General features: G+C 46.5%; 1 protein-coding gene across 2 annotated transcripts in view; it reads right to left on the reverse strand.

Annotated features, from left to right (window-relative positions):
• POLR2B (RNA polymerase II subunit B) overlaps positions 1–25,508 on the reverse strand; it is a 616,839-nt gene that overhangs the window by 157,575 nt on the left and 433,756 nt on the right. The gene's annotated exons all lie outside the window — the stretch shown is intronic.

Here is a 25,508-nt window from a genome sequence, read left to right on the forward strand (position 1 = left end):
CTGTGGATTTCTTCAAGTCTCGGGTGATATATAAGCAGCAAGTTAACTAACGAAGGAGGCCCTATTGAGGATTCGAGGGACAAAAGCAGCAGCATGAGTCAGAGGTAACAAGGGGTCGCCCTGGAGACCCCTACATGCACTTCAACGCTCTGAAGCGACTTTCGGGAATCTGGTAAGCAATACATTTTCCATACAGTAGATCAGAAGAAAAATTAAAAGTTACTCACCGTAGTGACTAAAGTATTCATAGTCCATAGTCCCCTTTCCTCATACTGCATGGGCGTCCCTCGCTAGGGACGGGAGAAGGAACCTTTTTTCACCAGAAAAAATAAATCTTCCCCTTTAAATTTAGAGGGGAGCGCGATCCTGGTAGAATGCGCTCCCCTGACTCCACCCACCGGCGCCACTCAGTCCCCAATGACGCGTCGACAATAATACCATTGTATAAGGACACCAGTTTTATTAGGGGGGAGGCTGGTGGGATGTATGGAGGAAAGGACTAGGAGTACATTAGTCACTACAGTGAGTAATTTATAATTACTCCTATGTCCTGGCCCTTTTCCTCCATACTGCATGGGCGATTACAACTGAACGTAGCCTCAGGGTGGACAGGTGACCCTCCTTAAGAAAACAAGTTCCTTTATACTACCTGTCCGAAAGCCACGTCCGACCTAGAGCCGGCATACAGTAGTGCTTGCAGAAGGCCGAAGGAGTGGCCCAAGTGGCCACCCTGCTGATGACCTGCCACAGAACGTGCTTATTTGCCGGAAGTGGCTTGTGCTGCCCCTCAGAGGCCTTCTTAATGGCTGTAACCATCCATCTTGCTATGGAGGCCTTTGATGCCCGATATCCTGGTCTTCACCCGCCGAAGGTGACAAAGAGCTTCGGCTTTGCAGAGGCTCTTGGTTCCATCAATGTAGAATTTTAGAGCGTGCCCAAAATCTAGGCAGTGCAGGACTCATTGAGCCTCGACCTTGGGGTAGGCAACAAAAGTGTGTAGCACCATGTCATTTAGATGAAACGAAGAGACTACTTTAGGCAAGAACGCAGGATGCATTCTAAGGACCACCTTGTCCCTATGAAAGGTAGTGCAAGGCTCAGAAGCCACAAGAGCTTGGATCTCGCCGACATAGCGTGCAGATGTAAGATAAACCAAGAGGGGTGTCTTAATGGTGACCAGCCTGATGTCCGCAGACACCATTTGCTCAAAGGGTTTATGCGCAAAGCGCCCAACACTATGTTGAGGTCCCACACAGGGTTTGGCTTCTTAATAGGCGGGTAGAGCCTGGTGAAGCCTGCCAAATGTCTTAACCACCGGGTTGGAGGAAGAGCAAACACCCTCCTCCGAGTTCCGGTAAGCTCCGAAAGCCGCCAGATAGGTGCAGCAGGTGTCTATTTGCACCCCTGAGTGGGCGAAGTATGCAGAGAAGGCACGTCGCTCAGCGTGCAAGTAAGAGGATCGACCTCCTTGGACTCAGCCCAGTGACAAAACCTAGACCACTTGCTTTTGTACTGACTCCTAGTAGCATCACTACTAGCACCCTGTATGTCTAGGATAGCATGCGACAGATGCTTCAATGTGACCTGTTCAGCAACCACAGTATCCCCCTTGTCTAGTTTCACATGTAACATTTTTATGTTACCCTTTGTACAATTAATGGCTGGTAGCAATGGTTTACTTTTCCCTACCATTGTGCGTTTCTAATGCAGGCTGCAATTGCAGCTGCAGTAAAGCACAAATGCGTGCCCATTTTGTCAAAATGGCCTGGTCTTTTTTCACCATTTCTTGTTGGAAAGTTCCTTCTTGAGATTTACTCTGCGCGCCAAACCAGGTTTGGTCCATTTGTTCGGTGTGTCTTTGGCAGGCTTCACTGACTAAGCCCGCCTCTGGCTCCAGCATGTCTTGCAGGGCAGGAAGCGAGGGAGGTGCCCGAAACTCCATGTGCTTAGTCTCCTTGGTTACAGGAATGCATCCAAGGGTGATTGGCTGGACGGCCACCCTGCTGTGTGATTGCCAGCTAGGCTGCAAATTAATGGGAGAAACCTGCATAAAAGGCGAGGCTTTTTGCTTGAAAGGCAGAGTCGACCACTGGACGAAGGAATCCCAAGAACTTGGAAGAGACACCTGCTGCAGCTCCTGGACCATTGGTTTGGCTGGTGAAGCCCTGCTGCAGCGCTGAAGCTCTGAATTCACCTCCACTAGAGAAACCCTGCAAAGGACGACTTCTCCCCTTGGTTTGGTGGGACCAATCGACCACAAGACGAGCTTATCTGGAAATCCTCTCGGAGCTGGCTGTACTTCCACTGCTGCTGCAGGAACCGAACGCCAGGGAGAGGAACACCAGAATTAAGTGAGTGTCTAAGTCGGACCCGAGCTCCAGGAAGATCCTCCGGACTCCCAGGAAGCAGGAATGACCAAGCCTGAGCCACAACAGAGTGCTGGACCCAAGATGTGAGAAAAGTCCATAATGGTACCCGAGAACCGCGTTGGTGCTATTTGCGAGAGCCACGAGGAGCTGAAACTGCGAATTGGAGCTTATCTGAAGTCTGCCCATTGCTGCCGCTGACCTTCAATTCGTAGTGCAGGAGTCCCCATACGTCCTCCCTCTTGTCCCAACGACAGACCAGGGACCACCAGGATCTGCAGACCTACACAGAAACAGAAGCCAGCTGGAACCATTTCTTCGAACCAAAGGTAATGTAAAGTTTGAGAGAACTTACCTCTTGTTGTAGCCTTACTTGATCTCAGTTGAGACTTGTCTTGGTTGCCTTTGTCTGTAGAGTTGCTTGCATCTTCTACCTCTCACAAGCCTCCCAGCTTGTGGCCCTACATTGATTCTACTCTTTCTACAAAGACTTCTAAAACATAGTGCAAGATTTTTATTCACCTACAAGAAGTGGTTCAGCTCACCTAGACTTTTGCACAATTGACTTTGGCTGGCCTGGCTCCCTGAACAACCTTTCTTTCCTCCGACCTTGTGTTTTACCTTTCCTTCCAGGAAGGGGTTAATCTGCTTTGCATTGGGGGTACAAAAGTACTTACCTTCTTCGGAATAATTGTGTGATCTCTTGTATTATTCTATAACCCTTTTCTTTGACATACTGAGAGTGTGTATTTTGGAGTGTATTTGTGTGTTACTGATATATTGCCCCTTCTGAAGGCTTATTCAAACTGACTTTCAAATAATTGTTTAATCAAGAAACCTGGAGTATAAGCTTGTCACTTTGAATCTGTGTATCCACCCTACTGCTCACATTGACCCCCCTTGAGATAAGCCTGGCTGCTCAGCCACACTACCAACCTGTGTGGTACAGATTTATACCAAAGGTTGGGTTCCTATTGCCAGGAAGACAAGGTTGTTGTAGTGCCCCCAAAGGGTACTGCTCCAAATCTTGCCCAACACCGCTGAAGACCCCGCCGCTTGTCGGTACGCTGGTGCGTCTGGTTGTACATCTTGGGTGTGGACTTCGTGAGGATAGATTAGGATTTCGCAGTCTGGGAACTGGTCTTATCAAGTTACTCATCGGTGGTGGAATGGAAGAGGACGCAACCCTCGAATCGAAGGTCCAATATGTGCTCCTGGACCATCCGGGTTAAACTTGGTAGCCCACTGCAGGCAGTCCTTCTCATGTCTGTGGCGATGGCCTGAGGTGTCTATACGCGCCTCTGTGGACTCCCTTTTGCCACCAACTTTGCTTCTGCCAGCCACGCCTTGAAGTGCGCCTGAATGTGTACCGGAGGTTGCGGAAGGAAGTCGGCTATTTCCCGCCAAAGCCTCTGATTAGCGGCGAGCATGGCATCCGCATTAGACTGACAAAGGTGCAGCGAGGCATTGGAGTAGACCTTTCCATACGTCTCCAAGATAATCTCCTCCTTGCCTAGCAGGGCCGAGGATGAGGTGGCAAAGGTAGCCTGAAGCTTAGAATAGATGAGGCTGCAGCAATCACCCAAGAGTGCAGCTGAGGTGTGCCGACAGCAAGAGTATATCCCCCTCCAATTGCCTGTACTTGGTGTCGAGGCATCAATAAGTGGGCTGTGCTGAATGGGGTTGGTTTAAGACATCCTTTCTTTGTCAAGGCGACAACTTCCTTCTGCATCGGAATCCCCGTTCTAGCAAACGGGTGTAGAGTGAGCACTTCAGCCAGGATGCCCACCTCCAGTTCAACCTCGGGTTGTGGAAGCCCCTAGTATTTGGCTAGACCTGCAAGTCGATCATGGAAAGCCTTGGCTGAAGACGGTGTGTCGGTGTCCAGCAGGGTGTCCGGCAGGTCAGGGACAAGTGGTGGCGTACTGGGTGCCGCAGGTTGAGGTGTGGCGACTGGGGCAGGAGGCTGCTGTGAAGGCTGGAATGGAACCGCTTGGGGAGCAGGGGGTAGAGGAGCCAGTATCACCGGGCCGGCGCGGGCAGCAGAGGCTGCGTGGGGGCCTGAGGTGCTGAAGCCATAGGAGGAATGACTATGGGCGCAGGGGGCAGGACAGGAGGTATCATGTCCCATATCAGATCCCGAAGGATGGTGCCCATCTGAGGGGATCTCATAAGTGTGAGGAATATCTCGAAGAATCGGTCCTGACAGGCTGGAGGGGCACTAGGTGGCATAGGAGCAGGGCCCTAGGGCCCTGAGTTTGCTGAGGTCTGGGCGTTGCCTGTGGGTTTATCTGCCCAGCGACGTTGATGGATATGCAGTAGGCCACATACCTGGTGAAGACCAGTCACACCTTGAAACTCGTTCTTCCTGTTACGCTCACCTGGTTCCCACGGGGGCGTCGACCGGAACTGGGCCGCTGTGGTTTCCAGCAGCGTGACGTGTAGCGATGAGATGACTGACTGGACTGGCCCGCTCAGCCTAGTTTGTCTGGCTCGCAGGAATATTCTTCTGCAAAGGAAAAGGGGAATTAACCACCCGTGGAATTGAGTGTCAACCCACCTTCCCCATTCCCGTTGTCTTCCCACAGATCACTCTTGATGTCCCCTCCTTAGTCTCACCTGATGGTTTGGAAGGATGAGCTCTCCATCCTGCGTCGACCGCAGGGGCGCGTTGATGACCAGTTACTTCACTGGCGTAGAGGAATTGGTGAGTTCCAGTATTGACTCTAAAGTCCAATTGTTCATAAGAGTTCAAATGTCTGATCTTCACTCTGTCCGATTCCTTGCAGGTTGCCGATTAATCCACTCGAAGATTTCCAAATGGCAATTGGTAAGATTCAGGTAAGTCTATTGTGGTTTTCCCCTTAGGGGCCGGGGTATGGCGATGAAGCAGAGTTGACTGCGCCGACCCGAGATGAGGTGAGTACCCCCCGTGGTAAATCAGGTAAGTCCTTGGGGTAGCATGTATAGCCTTAGAGAGTTCCCTTGCTCACCTTGCTGTCTTTGTCTCCTTAGGTGTCGGAGGGCGGCCGCGAGATGGAGAGAGCGTGATGGAATGCTGAAGTACCGCCAAGCAGGTGAGTTCAGCGCGGCGCAGTAGGAATGCGAAGCGATGCTTCAAAGACTTCTGTCTTTCAGCTCCGTGGCGAAATGGATCAGGATTCAGGTAAGGATTAAAGTTAAAACTCCTGTTCTAACCTTTATCCTTCTTTTCTTCTTGTTTCAGGAGTCCCAGGACTGAAGCGGGCGTGGCTGAAGACTGGAGCTGCTGAAAACACGGTGAGCGTTACGCTGCAGCAAGCAGAATAACGCGAAGCACGTGTGGCTGTCCGGGCGTGGTTTAAATAGCCTGGGAAGAAGTTCCAGGTAAGTATTCTTCCACAGCCCCACCCAAGTAACAAAATAGTCCCTTCAGTAAAATAGTCCCTCCTAAGCCTCATTTGGCTTGAGTCTTCATGCAGCATGGTCTGCCTCAGGTGAGTATGCAGCATGGTCTGCTTCAGGTAAGTTATCAATAATGAGCCTGGCGCCCATGGCGCCTGGACTGACTATCTTTATGAGCCTGGCGCCATAGGCGCCAGGACTGCACCCAAACAGCCCCTAACTGGGGCTTTTGGGCATGCTCCAAGTGGCATGATGCCTGCTTCCGGGGCTGCTGGGCCTGGTCTGGTCTTCCAGGGGCAGGCATCATGACACTTCCACCTGCTCTGCACCAGGGTGCGGTATCTGACGAGCGGCCATTTTGTCTGGCTGCATGCCACGTGCCTGCACCCTGGTGCGGGTCGTGCTGGGCCCGGCCTCCTCCATGACTCTTGGCAGTGGAGCTTGAGACCTACCCTGCACCTCAGGATGATGCCTGGCAGGCGTTGTGCCTCAGCTGTGCTGCCGGTAGTGCTGCGTACAGGCGCGCCTCAGACAAGTGGCAGGGTGTAGCTGTCATGATGCCTACCTCCAAGGAACCAGACCAGGCCCAGCTACCCCAGAGGCAGACATGTCCCCAAGGGAAGTCTCAGCAGCCCCAAGTAGGGACCCTTTGGACTCAGTCCTGGCTCCCTTGGCGCCAGGCTCATATTGACAACAGTCCTGGCGCCATAGGCACCAGGCTCATAAAAGATGACTGTGTTTAAAGGTGCTTGGTGTAAACTTACCTGATGCAGACCATGCTGCAACATCCGGGCCATCTAGAGGCCTGAGTGGGACTACTTTATCTTTGGGAACTACTTAACCACACGGGTGTGGCCGGAATACCTGAGAGGAAGGATACATACCTGGAACTACTTTGGGGGCTATTAAAGCCACGCCCAAGCAGCAACTCACGCTTCGCGTTCTGCATCTAGCAGCTGGACGCTCACCGTGTCTGCTCCTGCATCCTGACTTCTGCCACGCCCGCCAGCATCCTGGAACACCTGCAAAGGGAGAAGTGAATAGGAGAAAGAAGAGTCCTTACCTGCTAAATCCGCATTCCGGAGACATTTCGCCGACGATCCTGAAAAGGAAGACGTTCATTTTAAAAGCACATCGCATCGATCGCTGCAGCGCCACATTCCACTCACCTTTAACTAGGCGCCTCCATGTTCATCAGCGACCATCTGGATCCGCAGCCACATTTCAGCGCCTATGGAGAAAAAGACAAGAACAAAGGTGACCTAGGGAAGAGAATAAGAAAACCTTGATTTGCCATCATAAGACTTACCTGTTGGGTCATTCCCACTTCATTTCAGGTCGGTGCCGCATCCTGGCATTTCCAGACCCCGGCCCCTAAGGGGAAAAAAGACACAAGCATTAGTGCATTAATGCAAGGACACTAAAGGAACCTCTCAAACAACTCACCTGAGTTTCCTTCGTCGGTTCCATTGCTCATCTCGGAATCTTTGTTCTGCACCTGAAATAGAGACAACGGACAATTATTATTTCGGGCTCATACTTATAAACAGAATTCTCACAGTACTTAACCGGGAAGGTCAAGCAAACTTGAACTCTCTACAATCCATGATCCAGTGAAGTAACTGGATTACAACGCGCCCCTGCATCAGAAACAGGATGGAGAGCTCGTCCTTTCAGACCCTAAGGTGAGACTTCACAGGGAATCGCAGAAGGGTTTCGTGGAGGGTGAGAAGGGAGTGGGATGCTTACACATTATCCCACAGATTGTTAATACTCCCTTTTCACACACAGAAGGATATTTCTGCGAGTCAGACAAGCCAGATTTAAGGGTCCGGTCCTGTCCATCTTCCGAGTCCTGCGCTTCACCATAGAAGAGGCAACAGCACTCCAAACCAGCTATGCGCCTCCGTGGGAGTCAGGTGAGCGTAACAGTAGCCCCTTAGGTGGAGACCTGGGAAAAGAACCCTGCAGTCCCTCAGCAACGTCCCCGTTACGATCTAGTGACCCCCCCCCCCCCCCGGGCTTGGCAGCCCGTAGCTGAAGCAGGCTCAGGACCCGTGCTGGTGGTAGAACCTGAATGGTCCCTCCCGCTCAGATGTCTCCTTGGGAAGGAGTCCCCTTTGCAGGGTGCAGACAAAAAAAAGCAGCCCTACCTTGGGCCTTGACTTGTTCTTGGCGAAGTCCTTCAAGTCCCCTGGAGGCGATCGTTCAAAGAACTCCCTGCACCGAGCTAGCCTGTTCTTCAGAGCACGCATTGTAAGCGCATCACACATGGTACAACCCTCCCAGCCGTGATAGGGGTCAAGGGGGCAGAGGCAAAGTGTGGGGGTCGGACAGAGGGAAGAGACTTTCGCAGGCTGGACACCTGCTGAAGCCCAAAGACGTCGACATGAGCCAGGGAGGAGCACGGTGCCAGAGGACAGAGTACCTGATTAAAGACAAAAGACAGTATCCGGACAGTATCAACTCACCAGAGTGCAGGACTCGGGGAGTGAAGGAAGCCCAACCGGTGTCCAAGATCCCCAGTGGTATTTACCGAGGGCTGAAACCGCAAAGTGCTGCTGATCTGAAAAGAGCCTGTAGCTGCCGCCGACCATCGAAATGATGCCGAACGAGTCCCCAAAACGTCCTCCCTCTGGTCCCCACGACTGTCACCAAGGAACCCAGGATCTGCACCGCTGCAACCAGACAGGAGCCAGCTGGACCCTCTTCTTCTAACCAAAGTTATTGTTCTGACTTGAGGGTACTAACCTCTTTGTAGCTTGCTCTTCTCAGTTGAGACTAGTAGCTGCGTTTTCTAGAGTCGATTCCAACTCTTAACTTTGACAAGTGTAACAGCTTGTAGCCAGCAGTGATTTTCTACAACAAACTAACTTTGTGCAAGACATTTTGCTATCTAAGAAATGCCTCAGCTCCATAGACTTTGCTCCAATTGACTTTAGCTGTCCTGGCTCCCTGCAGAATCCATTGACTGATTCTTACTGTCCATCATAGGTGATACATTGGTTTTTAATTAATATTGCTGGGAAAGGGTATTTAGATTTCATTGGGAGATTTAAAATTGCTCACATGCTCTGATAATCTGTTAAACCGTTTTCCTTCCTTTAACCTTTCCTTTTTGCCAACCTCAAACTCTACCAAGAAAAAAAGTGATATATAAATGCCAATACTGTCCTAGTTAATGAAGTCACATCAGGGTGTAGGAAGTGTGTATGAAGCATCTCTAAAGAGTATGTACTTACTTTGAATTGATTCTGAGAAAGTATTTTGAAGTTTATTTTTATTGTTGCACATAGCCCTTTTTAAAAAATGCTTATTTAAAACTGACCGGTAAATCCATATTTTACTAGAGAACCTTGAGGGTGTTATTTGGATACTTGTATTGGTGGATTTCATTGCTACAGCTCACATTTACCCCTCTTGAGATAAGTCTGGCTGCTCAGTGACACTACCAACATGTTAAGTACAGACTTCTACCAATAGGTGGGTTACCGAATACCAAGAGGACAAGGTTGGTGTAGTCTCCCACAGGGTTACTACATCAATCATTTACCAACACTGAAGTAACTGAAGACAACCAGAAATGCCTGCAGACCCTTTCCAACACAGTGAAGCAACCACTGCTGTCCTGACCCTGTTTTCTGTGCGACAGAGGAGCTCCGAAAGAGGACTCTTTCCCCAAGACAAACTTTGATTTGAGCCATTTCCTGAGGTCCTGTGAGTTTCCAGAGCTGCGATAACCCAATACCAGGAGATCTGCTGCCCATTTCGAATGCATCATTGTGGAAAGGCCGGAATCTTTGGAGTGTCCTTGAGGGCTCTGCAAAGATCCAAACCAACTCGCCCAGATCCCCTCAGAGTGCGGGACTGCAGGAAGCGAAGACAGACTGAGCGAATCACGTCCTTTGTTGGTGTTGCAGTAAAGGCGCCTGAACCACAGAGTGGTCCAAGTTGCTGAAGTGGTGCACCAGGGCCTCCCTCGAGACTGCTGCCGAGATCCCATCCATTGGCCTGCCTTCAGTGTTAGGGAGAATTCTCAAAATGTGCCAATTCCTCTCTACCTTGGAGCCCTCCAGCTCTTTTGCTAAACATTGAGGCTTTGAACTTTTTCATTCTGTTTTCTGTGTTTATTTCATTTGGTTATGGAGTTTTAAACAACTCCATAGGCATCTTTTTTATTTGGGTCACACAGCACCCTCAGTGCACTGGCACAGTGAAGCATTTCAGGCTTTCCCAAGGTTTAAATACCTTCTCTGGGATAAACTGTTTCACAGAGAATGTAAGGTTAAATTGACTTTACTAGACTTTTTAAATTCCTAGACCCAGCACACACTATCTTCCTATAGAGTGCTGGAGGGGTTACCTAGTATCCGCTGTGTTTAGAAACTTATGTAGCAGTCCAATGCTATCCTTTCCTATCGAAATGGCTGGTGCCAGTGGTTTTACAACGTGCTACCATGATTTTTCCCGACCGCGAACACCGGCAGCTAAAACTCGTGCGAGCCATGTTTTTCAAGATAGCTCCTTAATCCCCGTTATTGAAACAGGTCCTGGTTGTCTTTTTTTGCCATTTCTTTTTGGAAATGTCGTTCTAGTATTTGTCTCTAGCACCAAACCAGGTTTGGTCCCTTTGTTCCTATGCTTTTGGTGGGTTTCAGGACTGAAGACCGCCTCTGGCGCCTGAGTGTCTGGGATGGGTGCTGGGTGAGTGACAGCTAGGCTGGAAAGAAGGAGAAAACGGTTTAAAAAGTCTCTTGGACTGGAAACCAGAGTCTCTACCAGAGACGAAAGAACCGAAAAAGAGCTGGAAGCGGACGGCTGCTGCAACTCCTGAACCGTTGGTTTGCCCAGTGAAGCCCTGCTGCAAGTCCGAATTGCCAAGTTCACCTCGACAGACACGCCCCTTCAAGGACGACTTCTTCCTTTGAGTTGGTGGGACCACCTGGACACCATGCTCGGAGCGATTAGCCAGGGGAAGGCCACCAGCTTGTGTGCTTGATGACAGCTACTCGAACCAAAGATCTTCCATTTTGCTAGCTTCTTTGACCCGTGCAGTGCAGGAGTCCCAATGTCCTCCCTCTTATCCCCACGACGGAGGTTCAGCAAACAGCGAGATCTGCAGGAACTGCCAGGAACCAACGTCTTCAGCTGCATCTTTTTCTTCTGCCAACCCGATTGAGAGAAGTAACCTCTTGCGGTGAAAGTTCGCGAAGCTTTCCCAACTTGCTGGCTTAACCAGCTTGTGACCCAACATATGATTCTTTTTCGTACAAACTACTTCTGAAAACATTGGCAAAGACTTTACCGTTTACTACAAGAACTGCTCTTTCCTATGTAAGACACTAGCCCATTGACTTTGGCCTAGGTCTGTTGATCTGAATCCAGTCCTCTAGTGAACTGAAACTATTTGCACTAAGAAAGTATTTGTGATCTATTCTATTAACTTGTGCCTTTTTACTCCCATTCAAATTAACTGAAATGCCATTTTGCTCCTATTGCAGGGGAGCCTAATTTACTCAGAACCTTATTGTTTTGGTATTGAATTGTCTATAATAAGTTGCCTCCTTCTAGTGAAAGTTTTCTAAGTGACTGTAATAAATTAATACGTGTTTTACCTAGAAACCTGGAGTACAAGTGTCTACTTGAACCACTGTGATGACCTTCAACATCCTTGTACTGCTCACATTCCCTCTTGAGATAAGCCTGGCTGCTCAGCTCGCTACCAAACACTGTAGTACAGAGTTATACCAAAGGTTGGTTTTGCTTACACCTGTAGTCCTAATTGTATGTGGTGGTCCCAGAGGGTACTGCATGCAATTCTGGCTAACATTCAGTCAACAGACCAAGCAATCCGGAGGTCGGGTCCAGGTCAGCAACATTATGGAGCATCCAGCACAAACATTTTCTTCCAACCAAAGGTACTGTAGGGGGGAAAAGGTATTGCTTACCAGATTCCAGAAAGTTGCCCCAGAGCATTGGAGGGCACATAGAGGTGTCCAGGGCAAGTCCCTTCCGACGCAAGCTGCTGGTTGTGTCCCTTTACGCAGTACTTTAACAGGGTCTCCAACGTTAATTAAGCCTTCTTTTAACTTCCTTCCTACAGACTAGAAAGTATCCACAGGAACTTTAGATTTCTTCTGCTTTGCAATATTTTAAACCGATATGAACTGCCTGTTAGGTAAGATTTTCATAGCAATGATAAATCTTCCTGTCCTGTGTCAACCCCAGAATATTTTGCTTTTACTGGTGAATAATTTTTCCCTATACTTCTGAGTGGGAACCTTTTCCCACACTCACAGAATCTTTTGTGTGTGTCATTTTTAAGACTCTCCATAGTGTCTTTTAAAATGTATCCTTTTTGACAACTTTTTGGCAATTAGTGCCTATTGTTGCTGGGTTGCCCCAGGGGCTCAGCTTTCAACTTTCTCTGGCTAACCTTGTGATAACTACAGTTCCCAAGAGTAGAAAGGATCTTTGGATCCCTTTTACATTTTGTTAAGCGAGACCAGCCCACTTTATTTGGAGTGCTGGGGAGATACCGAGTATCCCCTTTCAAGGACAAACTTAACTTTAATGGCTGGTGACAGTGAACCTTTTCATTAATTCGGTGCATCTTTACCGCTGGCTGTTTGTACAACCATGGTAAAGGCACCCATGAGTGCCCATTTCAACAAAATGGCCCCATTGTTTTTTGGCCATTTTAGCGTTTCTCGTCCTTTCTTGGTCCTTCTACCAACATCCAGGGTTAGAAATTCCTGTGCAATTTTTTATCTTTGGCGGGAGTACTGTGCCCCCCCCCGCTCGATCCTCCCCAAGGCTCCAAAGTGTCTGAAGGCAGGAAGCGAGTGGGAGCCCAAAATTCCACTGCCCTATTTCTTCCAGCCTGATTACGAGAATTCAGTTCAAACTGGAAGGCTGGCTGTCCTGAAAGGATTACCGACCCCTTAAATTTGAATGTTGCAAGGCTGTTTGGTTGGCTGGGTTCCTGCAGAGAAGTCCAATCCTGGAAGCTGAAGAGCTAGTCGACCACTGGAAGTAAAAGTGAAAAGTAAGATGAAGAAATTGCAGCCGAGACGATTTCCAGCGACCAGAGAGCCTGCTGTATAACCGGAGAATGCTGTAGCCCTTCCTTCCATTCGAACTGGGGACTCCGAAAAGGACGGCCCAGAGCCTGTGTGACCCACTAGACTCAAGAAGACCTGCATTTTCCGCTATCCCACGCTGTGCTGTGGGTATTACCCGAATTGACTGATCACAATTGACCTTTTGGCCTAATTGACTGGATTGGGTGGGGGGGTTGCATTGCCCCCCCCCCACCCACCGCCAGCCTATATGTCCTAATTGACCTAAATTCAGTCAATTGTCAATTCAGTCAATTGTGAAGCGGTCAATTCGTATACAACCGTGCTATTATGTGGCAGGAGCAATACCCTCGTACCTCGAGCCATTGTGTGGTGCACGGTCTTCCGAAATCCGAATTTAGCTGAAACTTCGTGGGCATCCTGCTGGATCTCCAGAGGTGCAATTCCTGTCCAAAAAGTCTCCTCACCAAAGTGTTGGACCTTGCAAATGACGAGAATCCGATCAGCCATATTCTGCCTTGTGTGCTCCTGAAAAAAGCGCCAAATCCACAGAGCCCCATTCACCCGTGAGAAACCCTTGCCTAGAGCCTTCCCAGTGATCCTTGCTGCAAAGGTCCTTCCAGTGCCCGGTCATCCGTCTTCTTGAAGAAATTCAACAACCAGATTTTTGGCTACAGATCCTGAAGTAGTCCTACTGCAAAATCTTCTGTGCCGAGGTACTGTGCTGGCTTGGGTATTTACTTACCTTAACTCCCTTGTGATTCTCGTGTAGTTTTGGGGTGTTTTCTGTGATTGGGAGTCCTCATGTCCAGTTCACCCAGGCCCCTGATGGAATCCTCCCAGGTGTCTTCTGTGAAGCCCCTGGAACCCCAACTAACTCTAAAGTAAAGTACTTGATTGTTCCAACAGTCTCCCTTAGGAACTCTGACCTTTGCTACTTAAGAACCTATCCTGACCTTCCTGTTGGACACTAGACCCAAGTGACCCCCCCCAGCCGCCCTTCTGCCACTGAGAACATTCATGCTCCAAGAATAAGTGAAATACTTCTAAGGATTTGGCCTTTTGACTAGGAAAGAGAATACTCGTTTAAAAGTTACTTGCAAACGAAGTTGGTTGGTAACTTTAACTGAGTTAACAGTTACAAAAGTTATTGTTTATCTTAGAAATGTTCTGCCATTCTGAAAAGTATATACAAGGCTGTTTCACGTATCTTAGAAATGTTTTGCTATTCTGACAAGCATATGTAACCTTTCTTTCCTTAGAAACTGTTTCGCCATTCTAACAGAAATTAGATGTAAGGTTATATTACTCGCCTGCGATTTGGTTGTGCCTCTTCCTAAAAGTAATGCTGTTCGTTTCACTTTACTGTTCGGATAAATGTATGACTGTCCCCACCTGGGTCTTGCTTCCCCTGACCTGCAGTTATCCTGTCCAGAATAAGTCTGCTTTGGTTTTACCTACCTAGAATACCCTTGCAGCATTCATAAAGAGTAACATTGGGTTTTGTTTGTTTATTTATAATGCACGCCAGACCCGAGGGTATCAGGGCGCCGAAGATAAAAGAAGGCATTCAGCTTAGTTACAAAGTGGCATAATGTACAAATCAGGGTATACAACATGAAATACAGGATATGCAGGCTAAAGTAGATACATAGAAAAGTGTATAATAGAATGTAAGTGCAGGCAGGAATGTAATTTACAAGGCAGTTCAGGCTTTACAAGGCGAAATAACTGGGGGATAAAAATGTTACTGTTATCTTTGAACCAGTTGATGAGATTCTGTCTGAATTTGGTAAATGTTTGGTCCGCTCTCAGTGGTGGTGGCAGGGAATTCCAAAATTGTGCTGCCTTGACTGGGAAGCTAGTGCCCCCAATTGTAGATGAATTGAATTGTGGCACAAGGAGACAATTAGTGTTGACTGTTCTAGTGTGTCTGCTTGAAGATTTTCTGTTAATTCTTTCTGTCAAGTAGCATGGTGCCCTATTTCGGCATTTGTGGATGAAAGAAGCTGTTTTCAGTCGGATTTTGTCATGGGTGGATAGCCAGTTGAGTTGTCTCCTAGTGTCAGAAATATGTTCTTTCCTTGCTATGCATATCGCGGCTCTAAGGGCATTGTTTTGAAGTGTCTGTATTCTCTTGATAATGATTTGTTGGCGCCAATGTAGAGGGTGTTAGAGTAGTCCAGTTTAGGACAGGATGAGAGCTCTGGCCAAGATAATACAACTGTTAGAAAATAGGAAATGTTTGCCGGCTCTAATTAATTTACAAGTATATGCAGTGGAGGAAGCCAAGGTGTTTACTTGTTTGGTGAATGTTTGAGTGGAGTCAAGGTAAAAACCTAAAGTTTATACTTCTTTGGCAACTTTCATGGAGTTACCATCAATGGTTAAGGATGAATATTCAGGGCCTAATCTTGTAAGGTAGTGCCAAGGATGATGAGCTCCATTTTATCATCTTTCAGGCAAAGACCATGAGAAGCCAATCATGCCTGAATGATGCTGTAAATTCAATTCATCAAGGCCAAATCCTTGTCATAATCCCCGGTATGTGGTAAGAGGATCCGAGTATCACCTTCATAATTAGTGTAGGTGATACCAAGATGGTCCAGATCAAAAAGGGGCTCGATAAATATGTTGTACAAGGTCAGAGAGACGCATGATCCCTGGGCACCCCGCAAGTGATGGGGATAGGGTCTGCAGCTGCTGAGGGAGAGAAGACTCAGTCCTGTTGCCAAGGAAGGATTGTATCCAGACTATGGCCTCCTTGGAGAAATGGGCTGCTGAATCCAAGTGGCTGCATAAAACCTTATGGTCCACCAGGTCAAATGCAGCCGAGATGTCAAGGAGGAGCAAAGCTAGTTTACCATTGTCTCCAAGTTAGTCTATTTGGGCCTTGAGATCAATTCATGCTGTTTCCGTACCATGTTGTGGCCAGAAATGAGATTGGCAGGCTCCTAGAAGTTGGTTAATTAAATCAGAGGCGGCTGTGAGAGTGGAAGTGCTCACAGTGCGGCTTGATTCAGCTACGTGCTGGGAATGTCGGAATCTCAAAGTCCTTTCCTCTAACTGCACTAGATGAAGACAGGAAGTGCCTGCGGCGGTCCAGCAGCGGTGCAGAGCTGGGAGAGAGGACTGAGGGAACAGCTCTAAGTGAGCTGGCGGTAGGTCTTGTGCCGGGAACGCCCGCACCTTACGTAGACTCAGCATGGTGCTGGGAGAGAAGGAGTAGGTGCCGCGGCCTTATTCGGGCCTTGCTGGGACGCCTATCCTACACAAGGTAATGGTAGGCAAGCCGTAGCGGCGGTAAGTCAAAAGTGCGTGTGAAAGCACATAGTGATTGGAGTGATCAAGTAGTATTCCTCCACTGGCACCGCTATCGCCGGATCTTGACCCAGCTCCTTACTCCCGATATCCCCCTGCTGGAGACATAGGTGGCCACACAGTAGTGGCAATTAGCAAGGGAGGAGCTTGTAAGGAGTGTGATCTAGCGCTGGGCACTAATTACTGGTACTTGGACTAGAAAATTGAGCAGGACTTGGGCCCACGGTCTTGTGGCTGATAGTCTTTTTTTTCAGCACACTGAGTGTATTTGTTGCTCATTGACTCACAGTTAAGGCTCCCATTTGGAAAAGGGCACTTATTGTGCACTTGCTGTGAACTGTGCTGTGGCTATAGGTCAATTAACCTTAGCACAATAAGTGGTAGTAAACACAGATACGCTATGCGAGTAGGGTTATGCCCCTATTGCAGATGTAACACAATAAAATCTGTTGCCCGTCTACTTGGAAACGATATAGGGAATATTTTGCAATTGGCAGCACGTATTATAGAGAGCAGTAATTAAGTGTGCAGGCAGTGAATAGACCACAGCAGATATCCTAACTGTGCCCGGGAGACTGAGGGATAATCCTTTGATCCCGGTCACAGTTTTTCATTGGTGTTGCCTCAATTGTTTAAAATGACAACTAATAAAAGCAAAGGACAATGCAATTACAATCTGCAGAAACAAAAAGTCAAAGTAAAGGGGCAAATACAAAAGGGAGCGATAACCTCTTTCTACCCAATCAATGTGCAGCCTACAACTAATTCTACAGTCCTAGAGGAAAATGGTGAAATTGCAGAATCAAGGGCAATGGAGATACCGGAGCAAAATGCTTTAAATCCCCAAGATGATAGCACCTTTGGAGACATAAATAACTCTGTTAGATCTTTGCCTAAAAATGCAAAAGGCAATGATGCCGCACTTGAAAACCATTAGCCCCCCCCATATAACAGAAGAAATACATTTTCATAAGTCTCCTCAGACAGAGCGACTCTCGGCATCTCCTAACTTGGCCATTAGCATGACTGGAGTGACGGTAACAGATATTACTGTAAATAGTGAAGAGACATACATGCAATACAGAACTGAGAACTGCAGTCAATTATGGCCTCTATGCAATTTGCCATGAAGATCATACTCAAGATGTGTGGCCAGATAATGGAAAACACGAAAAATATAACTATAACAGACAAGTGCAATACATGCGCTAGAGAAAGGGTAGAAGAGGATTTAGTGGCTGCCATACATATCACGGAAGAGCCAGTAGTGAGTGAGGAGAATGACGAGAACCTAAGGGGCGACTGAGGTATACTATTCAAGGAAACAACGCAGGTTAGCAAGGAGAAAGGCAATGTCTAAACGTCCAAGCACTGTGGCCTCTCCACTCCCTGGGACAGTAAATGAACTCAAAAAGGAGTAAAAAAGCAAAGAAAAGAGCCGCTAGATCAAAGAAACATTGCCACGGGTGAAGGTCGTCTCACTAGCTGGCTAATAACGGACAAAGATAGGATGACACAGGAAGAAGATAGTATACTATTCGCAGCACCAGAGGAAGAAAATGAAATGGCTATAAGCGTGCCCACATTGCATAAGGACACCGATGTGCCCCCCAGTGGAAAACACCTTGGATGTATTGACATCAGAAAAGAAAGCAAGTATATGATAAAACGGGAAATCGTATTTGTATTAAAAATCTATACAAAGAAAAAAAACCTAGATGGCTAACAAGAACTGAATTGCTTACAAGACTGCACTCAATACCACAATTTAGGGTGCTTAAATCAGATGATTTTGAATATGTAGAACCCTTGAAATGTCCTAACCCGAATGTTTCTGCCATCCATTGTAAATTCTTAGTAACTGCGCAGCTGTTACGCAGTTACAGAGAAAGTTTGATGGTAGTAGATATTGAGCTAGATGTAGACCCTGATGTGGGAGACCCAGGTTGTCCCCTGACTGATGACAATGAAAGAAAAGAACTGCAATCTATACTGCAACTGACACAAGGAAAAGAACTGCAGATGACGGATATACAGAATGTTCTGAAATGGTTGGCAGAATCTCTGCCAGCCATTGTACATAAACTGAGATTGTACTTTCATGTCATGGACCTGCAGGGGTTTCTCACCTTTTTTCTGCACATAGCTCACTGCCATCTATTATAACTCATACCTGCTTCTGTCTGCAAGAAACATGGTTGACCTCTTTATGTTATTGGATGGCTATCAGATCTTTCAATCCATGGCCAGAAAAGGCCCACAGGGTCGACCGTACAGGGGGCTGGTGGTTGGTATATCACAAAAAGTTAAAGCTTCCAGTAAAGCTACAAATTGCGAAGACAATATAGTAGCAGTTGAGAGAGGGGTAGATGGTAGTGGCATAATAGGAAAAGTACTGATGGGGATAATCCCTCGGGAGCTATTTGGAGAGAACCCTTGCAAAATGCAATGCATGAACTTTTGACAGTGGTGCGTAGTGCCAGGGAATAATGCCATAATAATCATGGGAGACTTTAATTGTCACATAGCTGGGAGCAAAGGGACATCTACAAATCTCTTCCTAAAAGCCAGAAGTTTAATGTCACATGCTGCTACGGACTCAGAGGGACAAAACTGGCTGAGCTTTTTTCAAGCTTGGGACCTAGAGTTGGTAAATGGGCGAACAAGTGACTACCCAGGCAAGTGCACATGGAGAAATGCCAACTCCATGAGACCTTGGATTATTTTGCTGTAAGTCCAGCTGTTGCTGCTAGAATTTGGGATATGAAAATTAACCAGAACAGCTGGAGTGATCATAGCTCACTCACCCTTACGATTGAAATTGGTGACAATTCCAAGGACCCTCAACCTATGGGTGATATCATAACTAATCATGCGGCATCCCAGGTACGATGGTCAGAAATCAACACTAACAAGGCGGCAATCACAGTGTCCACTAAGTGCATTGCTAACTTAGGAGAATTTGAAACTATGTCAGTAACTGGCATTGAATACTGGATCTCGCAATTTACGAGTATGCATGCCTCGGTGGCAGTGAGGAATATAGGTCTTAATCACCGTAAAGTCAAGCGTTTTGACCAATACATTAGAGATGCCAAAAGAGAACGAACATTTGAAATCCAATTGGCTAAGAAATCCTGTCTCAGCCCCAAGGACTTTTTTATTAAGTGCTTAGCAATTAAAAAGAGGTATAGAGCCTGTATTAAAGGAAAACGATACTTGGACAAGCTTAACAACTGGCAGAAAATGGTTCAAGTAATATGCACTAAAAAATGTTAGAAACATCTGGGCTCTTTTGGGGGAGGCAAGGAGTAAAAGTAAAACTCATATGATTAACCCGAAAGGTGTACAGCAATGGGAAAATTACTTGGAAAGTCGTAATTCTACCAACAATGACACAACAAGGGTAGAAACACTCATGATGCCTAGTAAATCTCCTTTTAGAAAGTCCCATGAAATAATATTAAAAAAGATCCAAAAACTCAAATCATCTCGAGCACCAGAGCCAAATGGGTTGGCAAATGTAACATTGAAGAGCAAACCAGAATTTTGGACAGATTTGCTAAAAATACTCTTTGAAAAGGTACTAGCTGATGGCATTATACCCCCTATATGGCAGACTGACATCCTGATCCCGATTTTTAAGAAGGGAGACAGGATGGACCCGGCATTTATAGATTTCTGTCCATGCTTGACTGCACTGGCAAGCTGTTTGCATCCATACTGTTAGATGGTTTGCAGGCATGGGTGGATAAGTCAGAGCTACTGTGCCATTTTCAATCAGGTTTTAGACGAGGATACTCCACAGCGCATAATTTAGCTGTCGTGGACATTCTTCGTACTAGAGCCAGATCAAAAGGTAAACCACCACTCTATGCCCTCTTTGTTGATTTCAAGGCGGCCTTTGACCTTATACCTATAGAAAAAATTTGGGATAAACTCAAATTATTGGGCTGCCCAAAGGGCCTATTATACTACCTCAGGCTATTAAACCACAATACTAGTGTGTCTTTAAAATTGGATTCGCAAGGGAACATGACTAAGTACATAAACCAAAAAAGGGGGGGGGGGGGGAACAGGGCTGCGTCACTACCCCTTTAGTTTATAATCGGTTTGTGTACGACTTACCCATTGCGATAAAGTAAGTCTATAATTGCCCGCCCAAGATAGGCTCAACACATTGTCCCGTATTGGCGTACGCAGACGACTTAGTAATACTTGATCACACCTTTAGTGGCCTTTGCAGGTATACTGAGGCACTTTGGTCGTTTGTTGAGGCCAACGGGCTGGTTATAAATCGCGATAAAACGCAGCTCATGGTCTATACTAACAGGAAAAATGCCTGCCCTAAACTGTTGATAGAAGAGCTTGAGATTCCGTTTACACCAATTTATAAATACCTGGGAATTGAGCTGAATGAATGTAACCAAGCACGTTCAATTAAAGCTGCCCAGATCACTGCAATGGTGCATCGTTTTACCATTAATTATGGGGGATGCACAGTTGGGCTGCCCGCCAGTTATATAATTAAGTGCTGGCACCTATGATAACCTATGGCCTGGAATCACTATTGTCCATAAAGTGGTTGCAGATCATAGAGGGTAAATACTGGAGGAAAATCTTGGGTCTCCCGGACTGTATACCACTGGCAATAATTAGACTAGAGTTTGTTTCGATTTCATTTAAAGCTATTGTGTTGAAAAAACGAGCGGAAATGTATATCACTATGTGCAATAATCCCAACAATAGATTGTTGTTTGCCCTATACCAAGAAATACTTAAAGAAGATGCCACATGTCCGTTAAAAAAAAAGCATGGACGTACTTTAAGGAAATATATTTGATACAGAGGAAAGGGCAGGATATTGCAAAAATGAAACCTGCACTTGCTAGACGTATTGAACTATGGGACTAGCTGGAAAATTATGCTTATTTGAACACATTAAAAAAGGCACCAGTCGGGATCCCATTTGTTATATTTGTTTCAGAAGCCTCAGCAGTACATGAATCTCTTGCCTTCCCCAAGACTCGGACGTTTCATAATATTACTGAGATTGAATCACTTATCAGTATTGTCAATAACTGGGTTGTTTACCAACATACCATGGTGTGATCAATGGTGTAGGATGTGCAAGGATAAGGATGCTATAGAAACAGCCAAACATGTATTATCAGAGTACTCTAGTCTCACTGAGACATAAACTAGACTCTGGGAGATATGTATATAATCTTGACACCATAAAAGACATGGCTTTTTGGGCATAGTGTATTAATACAAGGAGCATGAAGGTCTATATCATGATGTAATGTCTGGCAAAAGGTGGAAAAGCTCATAGAACCAACCACACAATAGTGATCTGAGATTTTCTAATCCCATATATACACACACTGTAGAAAGATTAAGCTAGATTGGAAGCAGATGTCATCTTTAATCCACATATTTTAATTTGGGTTAATTGAAAACCATTGTGGTCTTATGCATTTTAATCTTTTTAGAAATTCTTTTTTATTTTATATAGCATATTGGCAATTGTTATTGCAGTTCTATTGAATATGCATTATAGATGTTTTTGTATTGTGATATTATTCAATCTGTAGAAATGATTGAGATGAACTGATTGTTTGTACTTATTGAATGTGAAAAGTTTCCTTGTAAACTATAACACATTAAATACATTTGAGAAGTTGGTAAAGTTCCAAGAACTACTAAATTTGGATCTATGCAACCTTATCTAAAGTTTTTAGGAGGCATGGCACTCTTGTGATGGGCTTGTAATTAGTCGGTATAGTGGGGTCTAGTGTTGGTTTGAGGAGAGGGAGTACCCAAGACTCTTTAAGGTTACATGGGATGGTACCTGATGAGGAGGCGTTGAGTTTCGAGATGTAAGGTGCTAGATCTCTGGCAGTGTCCTTGATTAGTTGTGCTGGGCATTGGTCACCCTGGAGAACAAGGGCGGCTCCAACCACAGATGCAACTCTTAACACTATCCAAATGTCGGAGTGTCTACATGATTCTACTGAGAATTATTTCAAAAATGGGGTTTCAAACAGTAAACCAAGTATCCTTTGCATGCGTAATCAGATCACCATATATGGCAGAAAGAGGCACAGATCGCCCGGGCAATTTGAGGGTTTGAGCGAGTGTATGACCTTATCAACCTCAATAATAGAGACTTCAGAAAAGCTGAAGCGGGTTAGTTGTTTTGAGAGGTGGCAAGGTAGTTTTGTTAAGTAAAGTTGATAGTGTTAGGGCGGCTTTCTTTTGTGCCATCTTATTCTGAAGATTAGAGACTTTATTGACTAGAGCATGCTGAATATCGGAACACCACATTTTGTCTTTAACGCAATAGTCTTGTACTGGAATTGGAGTTTCTAGTTCTTTTAATATTGTGAATAGTTCTTTCATACTGGAGTTTGCTTGCATGATTCTGTTATTATAAGTTTACTGTTTCGCCAGGAGGATGTCTTTCTTGTATTGGGCTGAAATGTTAATTAAGTTAATTTTGTTTTCAACAGAGGGAAGTAATCTCCACGTAGTTTCACATTTTCTCTCATCTATCCTCAGGTTTTTCAAGTGAGGGGTGAACCAAGTGTTGAGGTGGCATTTAGGCTTGCCATTTCTCAATTTTAATGGGGCAATGTCATCAAGACCGGTGGTCATAGCTTTGTTATATTAGTCAACTAATGAGTTGGGATCCATATTGTTAGGTAGCGAGCTGAGACTAGGTAGGATGCGGGGAAGAAGTTCATCTATTGTGATTTTCTTTTTCTTTCTGGTAAATGCAAGGGGGGGGTAGGGTCGACTTGGCGGTGGGCCTTTCATTTGCCAACTAAATGACAGAAGGTGGTGGTCGGTCCAGATATGAGAGGTTAGAGTAGTAATCAATGCGTTACAATTGTGATCCGCCACCCAATCAAGTATTCTCCCCTTGTTGTGAGTTGGTAGGTTCACACTGAGTGCAACAGTTCTGCCAGGATGTTAGCCACAGTAATTGCATGTTGGTCTTTCGGGTCGTTAAATCCCAAATCAAGATCCCCCAGCAATAAGGTTTGTGAGGTGCTTTTTAAGTTATCCGACAGAATAGTGGAGATATCTTCATGGAAGGTGCCAATAGGGTCAGGCAGTCTATATAGGAGATGGATATTCAGGGATTGGGAGTTGGCAATAGGTAGTTTGACAGGGATTCGCATGAATTGATGTCTGGAGAAATCTTACTTACCTGTAACTGTATTTCTCCAGCATTGGTATCCTTCATAGATTCACATGCTTGAATATTCCCCGTCGTCAGATTGGGAATCCTCGGTGATAAAAACTATTAATTTATTCTAATATACATACATTGCTACATAGAAATGCATGTACATAATCCATTATGGCCTATGAGCCATTCCATTGTGTAGTCCCTCCACCTCACTTTGGTCCTTTATAACCCCAACCAATGAGTTGGCAGAGCTTAAGCTCCGCCCCAGTCAGCCATCTTCAGATTTTGAACCATAGGAATTACAGTATGATGGAAGCCGAGTGTAGGAGCAGCCTCTCAGGGGAGGCAGGTGGGCGCATGTGAATCTATGAAAGATACTAATGCTGGAGAAGAACAAGTTACTCTCTTACCTGGTAACGTTCTCTCGATGGGACGGTCCGATGACAGTAACTTGTTCTTCGAGGGGATTGGGTCCTCTGACGTATTCCATATCTATGAGACTCCCAAAGCAGTACCAACGTATGGAGGAGGTAAAAATTTAGAATATAGAAATTTAGATTGCCCAATCAAATTGCAGAGTAAAGGTCCGCCTTGCCAAAGGCCAGATCCTGCCCATGAATAGAATCTAGGGAGTAGTGTCTTACAAAAGTATGGACCGAAGCCCAAGTGGCTGCTTCACAGATGTTCCGGATAGGAACACCCCTCTGCAGGGCAGTAGAGGCAGCCATACCCCTAGTAGTATGGGCCCGTAAGCCTACAGGAGGGGCCTTACCCGCCAAGCGGTAACATTCAGAAATTGCCAAGATAATCCATCTAGACAAAGTCTGCTAAGTAACAGCTTGTCCCAAACGACTTCCAGCGTAACCTATAAAGAGCTGATCGTCCACTCAGACCCGGGACATGCGTGAGATGTAGAAACTTAAAGCTCTCCTAGGATCCAACCTATGGAGCCTCTCCTCTTCCTTACCAGGATGCGGAGGAGGATAAAATGCCGGAAGAATGACCTTATGGCTTAAATGAAATTCCGATACAACCCTGTCCATACGAAACACAGTGAAGGATGGCTTAACAGAAAGTGCCTGCAACTAACTCACTCTGCGAGCGGAAGTGACTGCAACTAAAAATACAGTTTTAAGGGTTAACAGTCTCAAAGGACAAGAATGTAAAGGCTCAAATGGAGCACCCATTAGGAATTTTAGAACAAGGTTTAAATCCCAACCAGGCACCTGGAAAGGTGACGGTGGAAACACATTAGTGAGTCCTTTCAGAAACTGAGAAATTAACGGAATTTTGAAAAAAGAACACTCCTAAGACGAGCGCCGCCAGGTAACCTTTAATGGTACCTACTTGCAGGCCCTTGTGGGCTAACAAAAGCAAAAAAGACAGAACCACAGGAATGTCACATGAAAAAGGATCCACATTCTTAACCCTGCACCAGTCACAGAACATTCTCCAACGGCAACAGTACAGGGACTTTGTTGCAGGCCGTCTGGCCGAAAGCAACACCTCCATCACGTCTTCAGGGAGGTCCCAATCCTTATACCTCAATCTTTCAGAAGCCAAGCATGAAGGTTGGGGGATCTGACCTCTGGATGGAGAACCTGACCCCACCCCCCTCTCCCGTGAGAGCAGATCGTCTTGGTAGGGAAGACAGCGTGGAAGGCAGATAGTCAAGTCGAGAAGGTCCAGGTACCACGTTCTCCGGGCCCATGCCGGAGCAATGAGGATCATCCGGGAACCCAACCTCCGTAACCTCTGCAGCACTTCCAGGATGACGGGGACTGGAGGAAACGTGTACAGCAATGGGGAGGACCACTCCACCACGAATGCATCTCCTAAGGCTCCTCTTGGAGGAAATTCCCATGAGCAGAACCTTTCGCACTTCCGGTTGACACTGGAGGCGAAGAGATCCACTTGAGGGGTCCCCCAAAGGGCGAAGATCTCCAGGAGAATCTCCTGAGCCAGTTCCCACTTGTGTGAGATCGCACTCCGCCTGCTCAGAGCATCCGCCGTCTCGTTTTTGTCTCCGGCCAGATGTACTGCTGAGATCGAAATTTCCTGCTGGATGGCCCAGAACCAGAGCTGCATCGCCTCCCTGCACAGTGGAAGTGACCCTGCCCCCTCCTCCCCCCTGCCTTTTTGTTGAGGTAGTGC

The sequence above is a fragment of the Ambystoma mexicanum genome, chromosome 6p (genome assembly GCF_040938575.1).
Source record: "Ambystoma mexicanum isolate Mex_15411 chromosome 6p, UKY_AmexF1_1, whole genome shotgun sequence".
Lineage (NCBI taxonomy): Eukaryota > Metazoa > Chordata > Amphibia > Caudata > Ambystomatidae > Ambystoma > Ambystoma mexicanum.